The sequence below is a fragment of the Hippoglossus hippoglossus genome, chromosome 17 (genome assembly GCF_009819705.1).
Source record: "Hippoglossus hippoglossus isolate fHipHip1 chromosome 17, fHipHip1.pri, whole genome shotgun sequence".
Lineage (NCBI taxonomy): Eukaryota > Metazoa > Chordata > Actinopteri > Pleuronectiformes > Pleuronectidae > Hippoglossus > Hippoglossus hippoglossus.
In genome coordinates, this window is record NC_047167.1 from 3,817,947 (window position 1) to 3,837,404 (window position 19,458).

At 40.9% G+C, this 19,458-nt stretch overlaps 1 long non-coding RNA gene across 1 annotated transcript in view; it reads right to left on the reverse strand.

Moving 5' to 3' along the window:
* Positions 1-19,458, reverse strand: part of LOC117778781 — a 346,339-nt gene that overhangs the window by 28,100 nt on the left and 298,781 nt on the right. The window lies entirely within an intron of this gene.

Sequence of the window (19,458 nt, forward strand, 5' to 3'; positions counted from 1 at the left end):
GCAACTGATGGTGTAAACCTGAAACCAAAAACATGAGACCGTTCAATATGGCTGCTCTAATCATAATTAGTGGAAGGACTAGAGACAGCTCCAAACCACAGAAGTCCACAGCTGCCCTCTACTGCCAACAAGCATAATACTGCTTGGCAGATGTTCACAATCAGCTGCCGACGCAAGAATCTGATGAGTATCAAACAAAGAGAATGTGATGAAACGATATGTTTACGTCACCAAGATATTTTTGTGAAACACATACACGGTAGGTTTACATCACTGCTCATTTCATTGAAGGGAAAAAAGCATTATGTCCATATTTCTGAGAATGTGTTTATCTGTGAGAGTCCAATCATGAATAATACTCTTCTCTACTGCCATGCAGGCCTTTTGTTTCACGCCGCAGGGCAAGATTAATTGAAACAGGTAGGGGGTCAGAGGGAGAAAGAAATGGCTTTACAGTCTGCATGGATTAAGATGTGAATATTTACCACAGTGTGCAACCGGGCTTCACAGCGGGTGGTGATTTGTCCTGGGTGGAGGCACGAAGCCGTTGATCTGGGCTGTGATCTCTGCAGATAGATATAAAGAGGGCTGATTCCCACGAAGGCAAGTAAATGTGTGGGTATTAAACATTAAGACAAATTTGTTATTTCCTATAGTGAGTTGAGTGTGGTTACTGTGAAGAGGGGAATGTTCTTACTGTTCACGTAAAGGGGAGTTGTGTCACTGGCGTAGGGCAGGCACTGGATGAAATTTGGGCACGCTGACTAAAAGAACGTCTCTCAGGTACGACTCGTTTCCCTTCGTTCATACCAAAGAGCCATTGAAAAGGATTGCATCGTTCGCTGATGTCACAACACTAATCAGACCCGCTGGAGTGCCTTTACTTTAAACAGGAACAGGAAGTTTTGCAAATATTTGTTTGTGACATATTCAACAGATATTAAAATTGTGGCAAATAGGCAAGACCCCGACTCTCAAGAAGAGCAAAGTGCTCTAGCCGGACAACATGGGTTCCAAAATGAAAAGCAAGACACAGATGTGCTGCTAACGCATCCATTGCATCCCCCCGTTTAGTAGTCTGATTTGCCTCCAAAACCCAGTCTCATGACCTGGGAATGGCTGTAAACCTCATGGGCTACATCCTTGCTTGTTTATAATCCTATTAGAACTTAAAAACTGACATAGTGTTAATGATTGATTTTAACTTGTTACATGCTGCACCATTAGAAAGAAGATTAACCCAAAATAGCTGCAGATGCAGAAGATAATTTTGACCTTATTCATAATTGCTTAACCCAAAATGCCCCTTCTCTAGACTTGGTGTGAACTGTGTACACCACAGGTAGCAGACTACTGGCGGTGTCATGTGGTTTGCTGTGTAGAATACTGTGTTCATTAGAAGAGAAAGGTGTTCGGATTTGAGATTTCACACAGACGTTACCCCTGTGTGGATCTTCCTGCAGACTCATGCACTGCAGACGCAGATGTCGTCATCTCTGTCAGTGCTTCAGTAAATATTCTCGGGAAATATTTTTCAAAGTGTGCAGGTACATCAGAGATATCTCCCCTCTGGCGGGCCTTGATTTGTTTCCGTCAGTACTTTCCTCACCATGTAATACAATATGAGAACTGCTGTATAGAAGACTAGGAGGTTTTCTCTGCTGAACCCAGACCAATTTGTCTTATTACAATATCATAATCCGCATCGTATTGCATGGATGAAGTGTATCTCTCTATGTGCCTATGAGACTAAATTAAGCTTTATATTGTAGTATGAGAGACAGAGAGCAGGCAGCATCAGAGATGCAGCAAAGTTTACACAGAGCAGCAGGAGGTGCTACATTCTTGCTTTTTTTTTTTCTTGCAGCCTGGAACAAGCTCAAAAACAGCCCTCAAGGGAAACACTATAGGTTTATGGAGTCACATAACATACACAGAAAATAAAGTTATAAAACCTTTCAACGAATTTGTACTTTATTTTTTTTCAATTCTAAACTTGTTGATTCAGTCAATCAAGTGTTATATATCATATGATTCAGTGGAACGTGCTCTTTCTCTCTAGTGCAGTTTGAAATGACCTTTATGCATTATGCTTTGTGTGAGAAAACCATATTTGAAAGAAAAAAATAATGCCCAGAGGAAAGAAGTTTGTTATGTAGAAACTCCACAGTCGACCAGGATTTATTTTTCAATGTGAAAAGTTGTATTTAGGTTTTCTACAGAGCTACATGTGGAAGTTTGGAGTCTTTTAACACTAGGAGGTGCAGTTCCAACATTCTAGGCAGAGGAATGCACCCATGGGCTGATAAATCCGGTGCTGCGTGCCAAAAGAATGTCCCCTCCAGTGAGCCAACAAGCTGCGGCTCCCATAAGACGTGTTTGCATGCACGATAAATTCCCCCTGGATGTTGCAGGCGCAGAATCTCACATTTCAGTCACAATTCAAAACTTATCATGAACGACTCATGAATAATTCACTGTTGAATATGTGCATGCATTGCATATATGCTCAGTTTCTGAGAGTTTGAAATTATGGTCACTTTTCAGCACTAAACTAAATGTACTAAATACATGTATTTGTCTTGTATTTAAAATAAGGGATCAAATCATTTACATGCATTTACAATTATCAAGCGATCAGTTGTACAGCATAGGAGCCCTCTTGGATGAAATTAATAGCTGTATCTACACAGTTTGTCAAAAAATGTGGAGAAGCCGTGATAAAAGTGGAATTGCATTTGCATAACAGAGACTTAGGAGTCAACTGATTCTCAGGTAAAACTTGCATTTAGCTCAGCTCAGTACAAACAAGACAGGGATCAAAGTTCTTACAACTCAACAAGAAGTCATCCAGAATGGGTTAGGGTCACTTAAACAACATCACGGTGGTGTTTGAAGAAAGTCAGTTACATCAACAAAGTCACTATGGCTTATTTATTTGTGTTGCCTTCCAGGCAGTCATGTATCTAACATCTCAAAAAATATATATAAATTAGAGCACAATACCTTAGTGATGAAGTTATACTCATTGGTCTTTATTTCTTATCAACTACATATCTAGTCGTTTCTCTTTTGAGTTGATGAATTTTTCCTTTGGTGGCAAATTTATGTATAAAGAATTTATTTATTTGTATTAATTTTTTGTCTGAAGTAGAGATGGTTAATGTGACCATTGGGTCATTGAGTGCAAACCTCAGTCACATCTCGGTTCTTGTATGATCTTCATTAACATATATTCATTTATTTGCTAAATCCTTCACCCTCTGTTTTGGAATGACCGTCTGGGGCAGGGTTACACACAGAGAGGAAGAGCACACACAAAGCCATGCAGGCTATAGTTCAGGCAGCTCAACTTGAGGCCGCTGTTTCACAGCAACACATCTCCAACATGGAGTACTTAAGCTGTCAGTGTACTCTGCTTATTCTGCTGTTGCCTGCCTGCCCCTCACTGCTCGCTACGCTGCTGCTGCTGCCACCGTTGCTGTGAGCATTTCAAAATCCTCACCTCCACCCCAGCATCCACCTGTGGCCTCTGAATCTAATTTACCTGCAGGGGGTGTTTGTATGGCTGCTCCTCTCTGTGCTGGGTTGAGCTGGAGGTTTCCTTGTGGGCAGCAACGAGGTCAGAACCTGGACACAAACATTAATTCTGTCCATAGTCTACATTTGCATAATAATCTTTTCCACATGACTGAACTGCCTTAAGCGATCTCTGAAGATCCCTTAAATAATTTGCGAACTGACAGCAAGTCTGAACATTTAAAAATTTTCCTGCTTGGCACCTAATTACATCATTATTACATTTGAATCCACTTTACACTGGTTTTAAACTGTGCATACTGGCCCAGGCACATTATTCAGAGGTACTTGGGAGTTCATAAATGGGACCAACCTTACAGTTCAAGCTGTTTAAAAATGATCTCGCTCAAGCACAAACCCCTTTATTTAAAATAAGATCCATTGTAGTAATGTACAGAATGTGAGGTGATTTTAAAAGAGGTTAAAAGCATATTTGACACGGTCACATCCTCGCTTCTACAGATGAGTCAGAACAGGAATGTGTATTTTAGAGAGCAGGTGTAACAACCTCACAGAAGAATTTTCAGAAACTTCAAAACACTGAAAAAGTAATTGTATAGTGAAAATACCCACGTGAAGTGATCAGCTCCTTCTCTGGTGATGAATTTAACAATTTCTTTTAGCAATTTAGTACAGAACACAAGTGAAAGGTTTCACCAGGTTAAAACTGCAGCTTCACACTGTGTTAGATATTAGATCTGAGGATATCTTTCCTTTCTCTGAAAAAAGACCACAAACTCCTCACACTCAAGGAGAAAGAGCAGTTTGGGTTTGCTCAGTATTTAGCATTTATCAGATTTGAAAATTAGCTACTTCAACAGTGTATTTTGGCTCCATCTTCACTCTGCAATCCAACAGTCTCCCTTTAATTCAATGGTCATGATTTTTCCAGACATTCAATGCCTCCAATACCAGAGGCGGAAAAGCAGCTCCGCACCATGATCGAACCTCCACCATGTTTTAATTTATGTTAGTGGTGTTCTTTTATTTATGGGCTTCGTTTCCCACCTATAAACAAACTAATGCACTGCATTCCTAAAGTTCTCTACTTTGATTGCACCTGTGCACGGAACATCATCCCAGAAAGACTGTTTCTTAACTATGAAAGCTTGTGCAAACATTGGTTTTGCACTCTTGTGTCTTTCTTTCAGTAGACGTCTCCTTGTCCGTTGCCCACAGAGCCCTTGTGTGGATGTTGCAGACTGAAACGCTCCAGATTGCTCCTGGTCAAACTGAAGCTCTTTGGATGTTTTGTGTGGTGTTTTTTTTCCCCCACAAACTTCTCTCATTGGGTTTGTGAATTGCACCACGTTCTGTTTTAAGAAACTTCTTGAAAACAGTATCAACTGTTGAAACAGGGACTTTTGATTCCCTTGTAGCTTTGTAGCGTTTCTGATGCTCTGCTCAGAAACAGGGCAAACAGGAAAGAACCAACCTCTTTCATGCCGCAAAACCATCATTCACTGGGTATTTCAGTTTTTTGGGCTTTGTGTTTTTCTTTTGATTGAGGGAGAAATTTATATTCATTAAAATAATTGTGTCGGATGTACATTTTGTATTTGTATAATTTCACCATGATGTAATTTTAATAAAAAATATTCTGGTAATATATAATTGGTCCATTTGCATTTATTTTTTTTTAGATATTCTGAAGTATGTTGTTGAAATCCGTCCAAGACTGTTTTACATGTGTTTAAATGTTGTTAAATGAGGATGTAGTGTATATTTACAACAACTGTAGAGCTTTAATAATTTACATGTGGCATTCAGAGAATTCCATCTGAAAAGGGGAAAGGATGAGTTTTATAGCTAAAAGTAGCAACTGACATTTCCAAATTACAGGATATTAGTCAAGGTTAACATGTCTACCCTTTGGAGTAGACAGAGCTGTTACCTCACCTTTCCTCCCCTCTTTGCAGGAATAAAAGGGAAGTCAAATTTGAAGAATCTTTTGTTGGATAATGCAGTTATGTAAAAAAGAAAAACACATTTAGTTTGGCACTTGTAACTCTGCCAAGGAAGTTATGATTGGTGCAAAACCCATGGAAGAATCCATTAAAGTTTGGTGTGGATCCCGATTTTCTTTAATATCATGAGATAGGGCGTCTTTAACCATTTCTGTTGATTTCCCAGAGAATAATTAATGGATCTTGATTTTAAAAAAAGAAGATAAGTTTAGGGACTGATATTTATGAGTGTGTGCAATTTGATGGAGATCCACATTAATTTGGACCTTGGTGGAGGCATGCACTCTGCTGAGAGTTGTTAATCTGTGTGTTTCTAGGATGCTGTGTATTGATGTAAACAAATCGGTTTGTGTCAAAAGGCTGAGATCTTTATTTTAGACGAGGCAGACGTGCATTTGGCCTACATGACATTTGGATTAGGGAATTGACTACGGGGAGAAAACTATGAAATTCATTGCAATACTAAAACTCAACAGGAGTTGGACGAGGGCTGTGAGCGAAATCATCCACTGACTCACTAACCCCTACTTCCCTTTATAGGGACTTCTATACAGAGGACTGTATAGTGAGCTCATCAGCAAAAGAAAAAACTGCTTTCTGACACTGCTCAGTGCAGTTTTTTCAGCGCTGGTAATTACATCATTGTCACATGTTAATGTTGTAGACAGAAACGTAAGCCGGTTAAAAATCCCATAATAAATTATAAATCTTTATTTTACACTTAGTATTTCTACTTGTAGGTAAAAACACCCCAAATGAGCATGTTTAAATGTAGAAATAAACTTGTTTGTCGCAGTTTGCACTGTGATGCTCTGCTCATATTTACATTTGCATGACAGGTCGGGCTGCTGCCCTCTCTCCTCGCTGCTGTTAGTGCAATGCATGATGGTACATATTGCTTGGTTAGTGACCATCAATTGTAAGCTACTTTTCACGTTGAATTGTGGGAAACAATGAGTCTACTATATAGGGTATAAAACATTTCACTAAACAATCGGTTAGCTCTACAAAAAGGTGAACTCACTATGCAGTGGACTACACAGTGATTAGTGAGGTTTTGGACACATTCGAAGTGTCCACTTCAGAGTGGAGCAGCCCGGCTGTTGTCAAAGATCAGTCAGTTGTGTGGACAGGCTGCAGTGATCAGGGAAGATCCAGACACAGGAGAAGCAGCAGGTTGCAAAGAGATGCTTGGGTTCTCACAGCTGGAAGCAGCTGAGATTCACTTTGCCTGGGCAGCTGCATCGGTAAGCATTGAATGTTCTGTTGTAGCTGTTTGTTACCATGTTTACAGGCAGAAGTCTATAAAAGCCAACACAACAAAACAGGAAACAAAATCGAAATGCTCACAGACACTGGATTTTGGATCATATCAAATCTCAAAAACTGTGGGTTGTGGTTGAATAAGAAACAGTGGAGGTAGAATTGTAAAAATCTTTGGCAGTAACCACAACAAAGTGTGCAAAGCAACATCTGGATAAGCCAGAGACGTTTAAGAAGAAGAAACAAGCAGCCAGATGAAGTTAAAATGAATTCTCTTGTCACAATCTCCTAACACACAAAAGGAGCATCGCTTCATGAAAAGAATACATTGTCAGCCGAGACTGGAAACACTTTTGGCAGCCAAAGACACAGAGGAGAAGAACGGATGGAAGTAAATATCTGGAAGCTCTGGATGCAAAATGTCCCGCAGTCTGTCCAGAGAGTCAAACTGAACATGAGGCTGGTTTCTGCAACATGACAATGAACCAAAGCAGCTCTTAAAGAGCATCGATTACCTCAAGAAAGAGAAGATGAAGCTTAGGCACTGACCCAAACCACATCCTTCCACCAAGTTTACATGTGGTAATCCAGTAGTTTTGTCTTTTAATCCTATTTATCACGGACAGACAAGCAAAATGAAACATCACCCACCTCCAGGAGGTAATACAACCCATATTACATGATGGGTTTTGAAATTATGGTTTGTATATTTTGAGGTTATTATAGTAAAATATCTTTATACGTGTTTATTTTAACATGAATTAATTAATTTAATAATAATGGGATTATATAGAAAAACATTTTGAGCATTCATTTAACGCCCCTAAAAAGAGTTTTTTTATGAAACTGTCTTATTTTAATGTTGCTGCCTCTTTAGAGCAAAGGAGACAATCAGGGAGAAATTTGGCTTTTTCTCTGAACTAATCATTCTCAATGGCTGTGGTCGGGTCGGATTACCAGCAAAGTCAGAGGGTTAGGTTAACCCTAACCTTTAAACGACTACTGTCGTTGGCAGCAGTCAAAAGCTGTCCTATTTAAGAAACTAGAAAAATATAGTTGCAAGTAAAAGTAAGGATTAAAAGGTATTTTAAAAACAAAGCACCCCCAGACTTACAAATCGCACGTTCAAAATGCTTTCGTATATGTTTTGAGCAATGTTTTAAAGACAGGAAGTGAGTGGGCGAGCGTTATCTCATCAGGCAGGGAGTTCCAGAGCCTCGGAGCCCTGACAGAGAAAGCCCGGTCACCCTGAGTAGCCAGTCTTGACCTAGGGACAGCCAACAGGGACAGGCTGGCCCATCTCAGGTTGCGACCGGGATTGTAGGGAGTCAAGAGCTGCGGAATGTAAGAAGGGGCCAGCCCATGATGCGCTGCAGAGGTTCCCCTCCTCCTCCAGCACCTTGGATTGGCTGAAGGCTTCAGTGACAAGCGTTACGTGTCTTATGTTCAGAATTTAGATGCGTTTTATGCTGAATATCCATAAATGTAAGGTATTAAAAAGCCAAACCCTCTTTTTGTACCTGAAAAATGTCCCATACAGGAATAATATCCACCTCTTCCCTCGTGATTTAAAAATATTTATATTACATGTAATTATATACTCATATTGGATTGTGTGAATATATAATATTCACTGAATACATAATCACTGGTAGTGCATATTTGTTGGTTTGTCTTGTTTCTGCAATGTTATTTCATGTGTGCCTTGTTTTGTATTTCTAATGTGTAAAACATCTAAAGAGAGAGTTCTCTTGGTGTGTGTGTGTGTCGCTACGTGTGTCTCTTTTTTCACTCCTTCCAAAACAAATGCACGGGCTGTCTGGACCTTGGTCTTTACTACAAGTGACAGTGGAAACTACAGCTTTGTCCACATAGGCGCCAAAATCACCGGAAATGAAAAGTTCCATGTAGAGACTTTAACATTCTTTACAAGATTTAAAATGAATTGAAAATGTCTCATGCTCGTGCTAGTGGTACACTGAGGGCTGATAACTGAACACCATGACTTTTTTTTTTTTAAATGAGCACAGCAGCTCATTGGCTGCCACAGGCTCAGTGTTGGCAGCAACTGACTGTTTCCTAATGAAGTAAAATGCCTTCACTTGTGGAAGCTGCTTCATCTTCACACACACCCAGCTACCTGATAAAGCAGATTCCTCACCGGCAAGATAAAGTACTTCTCATGTTTTTATTCATCACTTATTGAGGATTTAACTGGTCTGTTGCCCAGATTCAGCTTTTTGCTCCTAATACAAGGAGCTGATTGCGGCTTCACCCACTTAATACAGCCAGCAGCTCATGATACCAATATTTTTAGAATAATTTGATGCCACGTCGGGTCCTGACCCCCCACTACCGAAAAACCGCTGTACACATGCATAATAGTGTGCCTGGGGCTACGATCTGACCCATATACCCCCTACCAAGTCAGGCTGAGTGGGTAATTACAGTATGCTGCTCAGTGTCTGCCTGCTGGGACACGGATGTCGTTGAGGTATTATCAATTGTCTCATCTGGAATACATCCCTGGGTCAAAATAGGCCGAGTTTTAATGGAAACCTACCTGATGAAACAGGTGGCGTGGAGTCGACGGATGTGCTCCTGTGTTCGTGTTTACACCAGCGACTGGCGACTCAGTGTGTTTGACTTTTTAAGAGCTATCCATGTGGCTGAGACGTGTCAGCGCATTAATGGAAACTCGTGCAAAGGCAACAACACAACATCAAGAGACTCGATGAAACATATATATAAATTCATATTGATGCACTGAACCATCTTATGTCAAGCTATTAAGAAGCTAGCTATGCAGTGACATTAGCATAAGGGACATATTTAATCAAGATCAAGATATGAAGGTTTATTTATGTCAAATAATTAAATTACACAAATATCCTGCTGTGTTTCTAACAGTTTAACCACGTGTCCGTCAGCGTCAGATTCACCACCACAGGGTTTTAAAAAAAAAAAAAGATCGCTTCCATCATGGTTGTGTTTCCGTTGTGTGGCTTTTGTAGCTGAGTTGTGGCTTTTGCTGTTGTGTTGTCACTTTTGCGTTTGTGTTTTCCATTAATAGGCCTGTGTGAGACGTCTCGGCCACCATAGCTTTCAGAAGCTGAGATGGAAAAAAAGGCTAGAGGGGAATAAAATGAGTCTGAGGCCTGCTACGAAAAAAGCTCTGAAAATAATTCGTCCTCTGAGATTTTTACCAAATTTATTTAACCACATGAAAGACTGTGATTAAAAAAAGCTTTAATGGGATGTGACACTTTAATCATTTTCCATCAAATCATTTGAGAAGTTGGAGTTGTGTGAAGAACTCAAAAGAACTTAGGGCCCTTACTGATCACTTTAACATTCACAGCCACATCCCATGTTGTATAACAGATAAGCAGGTATATAGGAAATTTATACAATTCAAGGGACACTTTGAATTTTAAATATATTAAAAAATCATCTTCAATTTAGCAAGAGCAACTCTGCAGTGTGGGACATGCATTTAATGCTTCTTAAAACGTTGGCATACATATTTCCCAGTCTTCCCTGTAGGGAGCAGGCCACAGAAGGAGAACGCACTAACCCAAATGTATATACTCACACCGCCTAACAGCAGCAGAATATATTACACAAACACACGGTGGAGAAGGATCACCCCTGCTCAGTGTGTGTGTGAGCTGCATGCATCATGTACGCCTCCTGAGATATGTAAGTTTACCATTGTTATTCCGCACAAGCCGCGGTGTTCCCAACATGTTACAGCTCTCCCATGTGAGTGAGTATAGATCGGCTGGTTGTGTGTGTGTCTGCGGTGCCCCGGCGATCCATCTCCCATGGTGACTTTATAACGTGACCTCCAAATGACACACATTCTGTGCATTGCTGCTATTTCTCCATGGGAATTTCCGAAGATCACATCAAACAGGTTTGACTCGCAGCCATTGGACACACTTACAGTACATGTACACATATACACAGCTATATATGTTGTGTGAGGGTCTTTAGGAGCCTGGGAGAGAGGAAGTAGAGGACACAAGCTGCTCTAGTCTAGAACGGAGCAAGATACGAGTTGATCACAGGAATGTTTGGAGGCATGGATGGGCTGGATGGTTCTCTGGTTAAAATTGTCTCCACACATTATCACACTATTTGTTCTTGTCAAAACCTGGCACCTGATTTACCCACAAAGCATTTCAACTCGATTTTGCTGCACAGATTCAGGAGGCCAGTGACGCTCACTTTGCAGCTGGCACTACTTCAGGTGATGCCACTAACAGCCCAGATTTCACACATCCCCCTTTTTAAGCATTTATGTCTTAGTGCATGCTACTATGTTGCTTCACACAAATGTAATATGGTTGCAAGACTTTGCCTTTAACATGGTTGTTATATAACAGCATGTCAGCTGGACATAAAGTGGATTTTTACAATCGTTTTGGTTGAAATGAAGCAGCAGGAGATGTCTGATCTAAAGATTCCTAAAATGTCCAGAAATGCCCCAATTTGGTTATAATTATCACACACACACGCACTGAATCACTAATGCACGAAAAAGCCTATTTTTAATCATGTGGATTAGCTGTTTCATAGTTAAGTAAAGTAGTAGGAGGGCAGGATCACACAATAGCTGCTCCATTGATCTGATAGAAGAAGAGAGGAAACAAGGAGGCACAGAGAATCATTGCAGATCAAGAGAAAGTGACAACAGAAGGGGGAAAGAAGGAAAAAAATAAAAAAGTGTAAACGAGATTGCAAGCGAGTAAGGAATAATAAAGAGCGTGTGACAGGGAGGACATGAAGAGTGTGATGGAGAGAAAAAACAAGAATGTACAGGTAGACAATGCAGTCTCAAAAGAGAGGGATGGACTTTCAGAGCAAAATGGCTGAAAGAGCAAGCCGTACGGACAGTGTAAGGATGTAAAGTTAATAGAACATGCTGTAAAAAAGGAGCATGACACCGAAGGAGAGGAAGGGAAAAATATATTTTAGTAACAACAATGAGGGATAGTCAAAGAATTGTGGTGGGAACACAAAAGCAAAAAAGTAGAAAAGAGATAAGAGAGGGGAAGGCTGTGAGAGCAACCTCAAAAAGGCGAGACAGCAACACAGACGGAGGAACAGAGAAGAGTTTACACTAATGAGAAACTGTATTGTGCTTCAGGTGCATGTGAGGTCCCAGGGTTGCACCCTAACATCCCATAATCAACGGATCTTTGATCTCAGATGCAGCAGAATTAGACGCTTGTTTGCAGAGGATCTAAAAAGCTCTGGTTGGTATCATCCCTAAACAAAGAACAAAAGAAAGGAAAGAAAAAAGGACAATTGTTCCCCTTGGGTAGTCAGAAAAAACGTTTTTACTTTCGGGTGGTGTCACCTAATATTAGCAAAGGATAAGTGGTGATGGATGGAAGGATGGATTGATGGATGGATGGATTGACATTCAGATGGACTTGGCTTGGAGACACGCCGTCAGCATTATTCAAATAGTTTGCCGAAGTGTGTCTGTATGCAAAACTTTCAACAAATGTCAAGTGAGGTTATAGGAATCGTGACATTTCTCTTGTAAAATGTTTTGTTTTCATGACTTGAGCCAGTGGGTGTGAATGTATTTGTGAAACCCTCCCTGCAGCGCTGCGGCCGCTCAATCTCACTCACAGAAACACAGATATATGGAGCGAGGGACAGAGGAAGAGAGAGCGCTCTGAGAGGCAGATGAAGTTCTTTCTGTTCTCAGTGTGAACACCAGGTGGAACTTTCTACCTTGGTTGAAGGGGCGGGGGGGCGAGTTAATGCTATTTCTTCCCCGACTCTCGCCATCATGCTCGCACACTGGCTCACACTCACGCACGCCAGCGCTCCCTTCCCCATCTTTTTAGCTGCTATCGTTTCTCCCCATGGGGATCTTGTTGTCAATTCCTCCCTAGACTCATAATTGCTTTGCTGGCCTCTCCGGGTAATGGCCCCATACTGAGTAATCCTGAGCACAAGGGCCCATGCTCTGCCTATGACTAAAGATTACTTTATTGATCCCTCCCTCTCCCCCCTGCATTCTCTCACTCTCTCCGTCTGGTTTCTCCACCTTTCTTCATGCCCAGAAGTAATTTCCTCACTGATATCCTCGGCCGTTTCCGACCACTGGGTTCACATGACCCCATGCAGTGCAGAGCAGCGCCCCTGTGGGTGATTCTCCTTCTGCCTGGTGGTCGATTGTTTTTTTTTCCTTCTTCTTCTTCTTCAGCACTCAGTGCACTAAAGAGTTCTGCTCCTGTGAAGTGGTAGCGCTGCAGCATTAGTGCACGATCTAATTATGTTCCCACAATTCTCTTGGGGCTCCGGACATATCAAAAAGGTAGAGATAAAGCGATAACACATATTATTTATATATATATATAGAAAGCCATTAAAGCACTTAAGAATGAGAAAGAAAAAGGAAGAGAACAATAAGAGCGAGGAGCTACACTCTCGGCTTTAGCCGGCGGTGGATTGACAGCTAGATTGCGGCAGAGCTGAGGACCCATGGCTCCGGGGGTTGGTGTTAAGATCTTAGGTGGCTTTTAGATGTGCTGCCCACTCCTGCTTTTCTCACACAGAATCCGCCGGACAGAAATTTGCTCGGAATTTTCCATTTCACAGTCAGTTTAGCAGCCCACTCCTTCAGGAAATTGTCATAGTCTTATTCTTTCACACCACAATCTCTTGTGAGGAAATTGAAGCCCAGATCCTCTGGAAATGTCATATTTCTTTCTGTTTATCGTGGCGGAGAGAGACGGAGAGAAAAGTCATAAAAATGACAATATTGTGTTCTCAGAGTGAGCGAGGGTAGAACAGTGTCTGTTTTGTGTTCTGGGCCAGCAGTAATCCAACAGACTATTCTTTCATTTTCTGTTTTACTATGCAGCCATAAACAGCACAGTATATTACACGCATTGCTGAGCAGAGGGCCACAAATGACAAGTTATGAATCTGAAAACGCAGAACCAAAAAAGGTCCCTCACAGGGACAATAATGTGCAGAGACAGCTCATGTATTAGGAACTGGTGTCAACGGGGACAGTTAACTATAATAAAAGGGACATTTATAGAAATGAAGAGGGGTTATGGTGGCTGATAAATGCAAGTGTTTCATTCATTTGGACTGTGGTGCATTTGTAACTGACTCATACAGTTCGAGTTTCATGAAATATGCGCTGAAGATGTTTGTTTTGCAGTTATGCATTTTTCCCCCCTGAACCCCTACAATAAATCTGTATCTCAAATAAAAACCTCTCATCCTCATTTATGGTATTGTGTGAGCCAGGTTATTGTCTTTTCATTATTTTCTCAATTAAATCTAGACTTTATAGGATGGATGCTTTATGTTTCTATTGACAAGAAAAGGTTAGATTGCCTCCACATTTGGTTTTATTTTCAAGAAAGGGAGGGACACAGACAAATAATTTTCCATTTTTTGTTTTCGATGCTGCTGCATTACGATAGCACCCTGGATATGACCGCACTCTCACTTCCCCTTCTACTCCAGTGTTTACATTATCTGTGAAGTTCTTATATGTGCTGATCTTATACTTTTGGAAAATGGCAAAATAAGGCAATTTGAGACAGATTGCAAATTGCATACGATGCAGGGCAGCTACTTTCATCTCAGCTCGGCTGGTGCTCAGACACAGTAGATGCATGGACGTGGGCAACACGTGCAAGTGCACTTCTGATAAGCAGTTGTAAGCCCGAGTTGTGGTTTCGTCATATGTTTCCATTGTGCATCAGTAGGTGAGACGGAGAGGGTCAAAGAAAATACGTCTTCCTCCAGCAGCTGTTGTGTCCTCCCACAGTTCAGACATGCAGGCTATGCAAATGAAAACTCAAGATTGTCAGTAAATGTAAAATTTAAACCCGTCCTCTTGATGATACAGCTGAGTGCACTAAATATTTGATCTTCTGTTTTTCACTGGCAGCAACAGGCTTTGTCTGAACTCATTTTGCCCGTTGGCAAATATACATCTAAGGTCCATTTTCTTTTAATAAATGATTGGTATAAGTATCTGTGAGCTTTGTTGAACACACACACTGTGAGATCAGTCTCTCTGCTGACTTTGAACTGACATCAGACATTCACCAGCCCTGAGGATTGCGGGTCTTTTATCATAAATTTGTTTTTAAAAAGTTGTTTGTTCAGCAGGACCTCAGTAAGGTCTTTCAAGTTTCAAGTTTTCATCCATACTTTTTTAAAAAATAATATTGAATCAAGTTAAAGGTAGGGTTAGTATCTTGTTCCTGAAACACTTTGTATCATATCTGTTGAATTCCTCTTCACGTCCCGATAGCCATCTATAAATAGTCTGATGAAAAGAAAAGATATGAAAAAAGTTTTTCTGAAACTTAAGTGTAGCCTGCTGTCACTAGCTTTTCCAGGATTACCAACCCTAGCTTTAAGTTATTTGTTTGCTTATATTGAGCATGTTAGGACCAGGTTTTCCACCTCCTTTTTGTGCTCTGTGTTTTCCCTCCCCCCCCTGTTTCTCCTTCCCTGTGTGGCTCTACCTGGAGCTGGGAGGGGCCTCCTGTTGGATACCTGTGCAGCTGACATTCATCTCCTCGTCAACTCCACCTCTCAGTCTATAAGACCTCAACTCATCTCCCCTGTCGTCGCCAGATCGTCCGTTCACCAGTGTGGTAACTTATCTTGGCTCTGTGACGTCATCGCTCTTGTTTTGTGATGCTTGTTTACCCCGTGCTCCCTTTTGCCACAGAACCAGCTGAGCACCATTCGTTTGTTCAACTTAATCTGCTCCGGCCTCACCCTGCCAGGACTTTTGGATCCCCACTGCCAGCCACCACCACCCCAGCTCCAGCTATTGAACAATAAACCTTTTTTACTACCATCTTCCTGCTGTGTTTGTGTTCTGCACTTTGGGTCGGCAAGAAACGGATCATAACAGAACATTTGATATTGACATTTTAAACCCCTGGATCTCTAGATTAAAGATTCTATTTAGACTTGTAAAGAATATCATGAAAATGTGAATACACTGTTATATTCTAAATTGAATATATGCAATTAACTGACACTGAGTTATTTCTCTGACAGCAGTGAATAAAGCCTGATGCACTGTACGAGTTGTGCGTTACCTTTTCATGGTTACTATCAACATAGTAACCACCAGCAGCTGTTCTGGTGGTTACAGCTCCGAGCAAAATCATCTCAATTCATTGCTTTTCTTTCCATTCAGACAATGCTACTAAATGATTGGTTACCAGGTTCCCTTAGGGGGAAAAATGGTGCCATAACAGAACATAAAAGAGTCCATCCTCCTCCCAGCGGCAATGAATAAAATATTGTTTTCACCCTCCATATGCACATCCCCCGATACTGTTGTCTACATAACAGTAGCTGCTCTATATATGTTTCACCACAGAAAGGGAAGATCTCTCTGGGAAGGAGAACTGTCACATCTTTGTAATGGAGTATGCAGTCGACTAGATCATCAATCATGGTACTTACTCATTCCTAAATCATAGTGGACTCAAGCCGACAGCAAGATAATCCATTATTAGTCCCACCAAGGGGACATAGCAAGTAATAATACGTAACATGTAATACTTAAGTGTAAGGAAATATAAAAAATAAAGAAAACTATGAATGGAATAAAAATGTATATATACAATGTAAAAACAAGAAAAAATATGTTCATGTTACTAAAGGAGCTGCCCAGTGCTGTGATGGTGTCCTGCAGGGGGTGGGACTGGTTGTCCATCAGAGTAGACAGCATCAACATCATCCTCCTCTGTCCCAGCACCAAGCTGGCCCCTCCTAATTAACCTCCTCTCCTTGGTTGTTCCCTGGTAGCTGCAAACTTTCTCTTCTCCTTCCTCACCCCACTTCCCCACCTTTCCTCAGTCCAACCTGTTTCTCCTCTCGCCACAACAAGCCAAGGCAGAGTCCAGTTCTGCTCGAGGTTTAAATTCGTTTTTTCTCTCTCTACAGTCACCAAGTGTTTGCTCATTGTGCGAACTGTTAGGTTTCTCAATAATGTTGTAAGGTCTCGACCTTATAGCTGTGCTCAGACATGACCTCTGGAGAATGTCCGCGAAATTGGGTCTGGACTTTCTCTGGAGTTTGTCTTTCACGTATTAACAACACAGCAGCTTTTTATGGTCTGACGCATTCACAACAACAAAAAATGGTTTCAAGCAAGGGGGTGGCTCAGCATGCAGGAGACAGGATGTAAAGTCTAAATTCCACTGGGGACATCATGTGCTTTTGATGTCAGCACATCACACTGGAAAGAGAAGCTATATGTGTAGTTCAGTGCATGTCGGAAAGCAGGTTCTGTAAAGTGCCTTGAGATAATGTATGCTGTGATGTGGCGCTAATTTAATTAAATCGAAAAACAAAGCTTTTACAAAAAGTGAATAATAAAGAAATGTCTGCTTTTCATAGTGTTTCCTTCCAAAGCATTTTGGAAAGTAGCCCAATAATAATTTTATAATAAATGTCAAAAGCTAAGTATTTCAGGACCCAAAATGCAGACACTTTACAAAAGCAGATGGGTGCAATGAAGATAATTCCATGTAAATAAACTTAGAGATGACTTCATTTGGCAGGTAGGGAGGAAAACAGAAAGTCCAAACTGAAAAATATTCTAAGAAATTCAAAAGAACAGAACAGAAGCTCAAGACGAGACTCAGGGGATGAATAGAATAACTGAAGAAGAGGAGCACTGAGACAAAGTGCCTGAGGGAAGGAGGGACAATCGGATTCAGGCGAGACGCAGCAGGGCGGTGCGGACAATCACAAAAGCAGGAAAATAGACAAAGACAGGAAGTAAAAACAACCAACACACACAAGGTAAGCGATATCAAAATAAAACATGAAATAAAAAATTCAAAAGGTCAAAACACATCCTTTAAGAGAACCCAAGAAGGTGACACCATAATATAATGAAACAATAATTATTGTTACACTATAAGAAATAGAGCAATACTCAGAGAAGGTTTACAAAAAGGTCTCTAAAATATCTCTAAATGCCCTCTAAATGTTAACGGGTCTAAGTTTCTCTGTTGCCAAACCTGGTTGCCAGGAGTTGTTTTTTGTAATGGTTGCTTACCAAGAGCTTCAGCCATTGTTGGGTTTACAAGACAAGCTGTTGTAATGTGTCCTCTGAGCAGCAGCACTTCTTCAGGGCAGACTGGGCAACGCTCCACAGACTGTAGAAGCTTCAAAAGCTGCACAGAGGCCACTGGACTTGCTCTTGTTTAGTGATGGAATTAAAACAAGAAAAGGTTGACGCATACAAAAGTTAAACTACTGCTGGAGGCACATATCGGTGGGTAAAGGAATGAAGTTTGATGCTGAATAGCACTAAATAGCACCTTTAATATACATTTCCAACATAAAAAGAAGAATTTTGACATATTTAATAGGTTTTATCTTTACAACTTGAACCAACGAAGACATCAACCAGTGGAATCTTGCTTGTGTGTATATAAGCCATGTATGCCAAAGTGGCATGTAGTTCAGTCAAGTATTTCATGTCTTTTTTTGCCAAATCACCACCAAAGACGAAGAAAAACACTGATGCTTGATATTGGCAACCGAATGTGTCCCATAGCAACATGAAAGTGAATCCCTCTGAAGACAATCAAACAGCAACACTTAACTTTATATTGTTTTACAACTTTCTGCAATTGCTGCCCAGGAGCAAAAGCAACACGCTTGGAGACTAATTTCACACACGCTTCATGCAAATAGCCCCTAGTATTACCTACAGCAAAACACAGTCAGCAGGCAGCACCTCCAATACTGTGGAAAGACGGATCATCAGACAAAACCCTACTGAGGGCAGCTAGAGCTCCAGCTGATGGCACTCTAACATCAGGAGGCTGAGCTCTGAGCCCAACCACCCCCCCTTTAAGTTATTCCTGTCTGAAACTGAAACTTAGCTGTTTGTTTTAGTGTCTTGTCAGTGACATAATCCTGATGGACATTTATTAGACCACCTGGCAACTTTGACATAGTTAAAACAAATTACACACAGATATTTTTTCCTACAGCATTAATTCAATCTATCTAATGGGGGTGCACGTGCACTCATTCGAAGGTCACTCTCACGTGCAACAGATTCCGAGTAACAGGTACAAAGAGAAGTTGTCAGGTGAGACAAAGAACTGCATTGCATGCCGCAATTGCCGTTGCAACTATGAGGTCTGACTTCAGTGAGAGGCTAATTTCCTGGAAGCAGTGCGTATCACAGCAGACGACAGTCTCAGTACATACCAGAACCAGAGGGTGAACTGGTGCAAATGAGTTGGACAATTTCAATAGTGACTCACTGAAAGAATAATTTCTTTGAATATGACAGCTGGATCTTGGTTTCATGTTATTCATGATGTCTTTTGCATTTGCAGATAATTTCACCCTGATTAGAAAATTGTAGAAAAGACGCATGCATAATCTAAACTGATCTTACATTTGAAATGGAAATGTTTTTCAATTACTTTTTTGAAGTGGCTTTAGTCCAGCTTCCCTCTGTGCTCAGCTAATTTACTCTCAAATGTAGCTTTACTATCCCTTTAAACATTAACGAACTTTTGGGTGAATGAATAAATCCTTGTTTGCACAATGATCACATACAGAGCAATTTTCTTTTTGAGTCTTTTCT